General features: G+C 48.8%; 1 long non-coding RNA gene across 1 annotated transcript; it reads right to left on the bottom strand.

The window, feature by feature from the left end:
* Window positions 1–362: 362 nt before the first annotated feature.
* Window positions 363–2,462, bottom strand: LOC121917753. The gene is made up of 3 exons (XR_006101100.1): window positions 2,347–2,462; window positions 2,101–2,124; window positions 363–1,749 (listed from the first exon to the last, which is right to left on the bottom strand). It is a non-coding gene; the product is annotated as an uncharacterized LOC121917753 (long non-coding RNA).
* Between the last annotated feature and the right edge of the window lie 10 nt (window positions 2,463–2,472).

The following is a 2,472-nucleotide window of genomic DNA, read 5'->3' as shown; positions in this document are numbered from 1 at the left end:
CTTGACGGCGCACAACAACAACTATGTGCAACAATACTATTCGGAGATCTCAAAAATGCTGAAAATGACTTTATTGATTGAAAAAAGAGAGAGAGAAACTGATACAGTGGTACCCCGGGATACGAAATACCCAGGTTACGAAATTTCCGGGATACGAAAAAATCCCATAGGAAATACTTGTTCCACAGGTTACGAATGTTTTTTCGGGTTACGAAAAATTTTTTGGTGCTTTTTTCGGCTTTTTCGCACGAAATCGCGGCTTTTCCCCATTAGCGCCTATGGCAATTCGGCTTACGAAGGCTTTTCGGGTTACGAAAGCGGCGGCGGAACGAATTAATTTCGTAACCCGAGGCACCACTGTATTCCTATTTGCACGGCTTGTTGCAAGACTAACCAAGGTGAAAAGGAGAGAGTATACAAATACAGTGTTATTGGCATAAAAGTACCTGGAAATGTACAAAGAGGCAAGTGTCTGTTTCCCTGTTTATCGAAGAATCATAGGGCCCTGGTCCAGTCCAACCGCTTTCTGCCATGCAGGAACTCCCATCACCGCCATCATCTCTCAAAAATGGCTGGGAAAGGAGCCTCCTGTCCTTATGCACTAGGTCTCTTCCACACTTAGACCGCTTGGGTCCCACCACGAAGACTATCCTGGGTTCAGTGTATGGGATTCTAGCTTTTATAACCCTACAACCATAGAGCTGGAAGGGGTTCCCAGAGGCCATCCAGTCCAGGGCAGGACATCCAGCCAGAGCATCCCCAGCAGCCTCTTTATGAAGACCTTGCTTCTAATGTTCAATGCCCTCCTGTAATTGCAAACCATTAGACCTGGTCCTACCCTTGGGCTCCGTAGGGAACAGATATGCCCCCTTCTTCTCTGGGGCAGTCCTTGAGGGAGGTTTAAAGAGGGCCACCATGACACACCTCAGCCTTCTCTTCAAGCTGAAAATGCCCAGGTCCTTCAAGCTCTCCTTATAGATTATGTTCTCTATCCCTCTGATCATCCTTCTCTGTCTTTCTCTGAACCCATTAGTTGTCTCTATCCGTCTTAAAAGGTGCCCAGAATTGCCCTCAGGACTCCAGATGAGGATTCCTCACCAAAACAAAATGTCGTAGGACTATGCTTCCAATAACGCAAACTAAAATAACATTCACCTTCTTTGCTGCAACATCACATTGCTGGCTCATGTTTGGTTGGCCGAATAAAGGTAGCCCTGTTTTGTGCATTTGGGATGTTATTGCATTTTGCTATATGGCCAACACAGCCAATCCTTGGATAGGTATAATATTCCCCTTGTAGCTTCATGGCACACCAGGGCTCCCCAGAGGAGAATTATGAGCACCACAGAAAACTAGAAATCCCAGGAATTGAAAGGCATTTAAAGTGGTCTAACTGTGCAGTGCAGAAGAGACCCTTGGATCCCTTGGATGCGTTTTGGCATTTCATGCCAACAAGGAACTGGGAAAAGGGGAAACATAGTCAGCTTTGTAAATTGAAAACTTGCAAATAAATCACCCAGAAGCAAATAAACCCAAAGCGAGGGCAGGGAACTGGTTTGGGTTTGGGTTAGCATTAAGTTGAAGGTTAAGGCTAAGGTTAGGGTCCTCCTCTCCTTTCCTCTCCTCTCCTTTTGTGTCTCCTCCAAATTTTGCATCCTCCAAGGAAGGAAAACACGCAGCTGTCGGTGGGAAGGGAAGCGGATTCCTTGCCTTGTCCATGAAATGCAGATATCTAGCTCATGAGTGCCGCTGAAGAGAGAGAAGACAATGGAGAGAGAAAGAGGTGAGCCGGAGGAGAAGAGACCCTCCCAGACCCCCAAGGAGCAAGCAGGGCCTCCACAATCCCCACCAGAATGACCTCCTGCCCACCAAAGAAAGGCTCCAGGGGCCAGCTGTAGCTCCTTCTGCTGGCCATTGAAAGAAAGAGCTGCCCAGGGCATCTCAATGCACTTGAGGGTTGCTCAGTCAACTCCAACGGACTCAGAAGGGATCCAGTGGGGAGGCTCACTAAGGAGGATCCACTGGCTCTTCTGGGCCGGGTCATTTTGGGGAAGCGGGGAGACAGTGGATGGAGTGTGGGGCAACAGAGAGAAAAGTTACCTGGAGACTGGGGCAGAACGTTCCCTGGAAAAGAGAAAAAGGCACAGTCAGCATCCTGGTTTCTCTCAGTAGCTGAGAGATCTAATACCTCTTTCTAAAACTGAGCCCCTTTGGAGTTTCTAGTGCATAGATGGCAACGTTTGCCCCGTGGCATGCATCCCTTCTTCTCAAGGCAGCCAAATGTTGCCAGAGGATGCGACTGTCCAGACGGCATGCAGCACCAGATCTAAACCCCTTCCTCCTCACCTTTCTTGTTCTTCAGGTAGAGGAGGAGTCCCGGGACCAGGAAGACCAGGCCCAGGATGATGCCTGCGATCCCTGTCCACATCTTGCTCCGGGCCGAGTCCGACAGGGGCTCTGGAAAAAGAGGAG

This window comes from Sceloporus undulatus, unplaced genomic scaffold, assembly GCF_019175285.1.
Source record: "Sceloporus undulatus isolate JIND9_A2432 ecotype Alabama unplaced genomic scaffold, SceUnd_v1.1 scaffold_553, whole genome shotgun sequence".
In the NCBI taxonomy this organism is placed as follows: domain Eukaryota; kingdom Metazoa; phylum Chordata; class Lepidosauria; order Squamata; family Phrynosomatidae; genus Sceloporus; species Sceloporus undulatus.
This window is presented reverse-complemented; position numbering and strand designations above follow the sequence as displayed.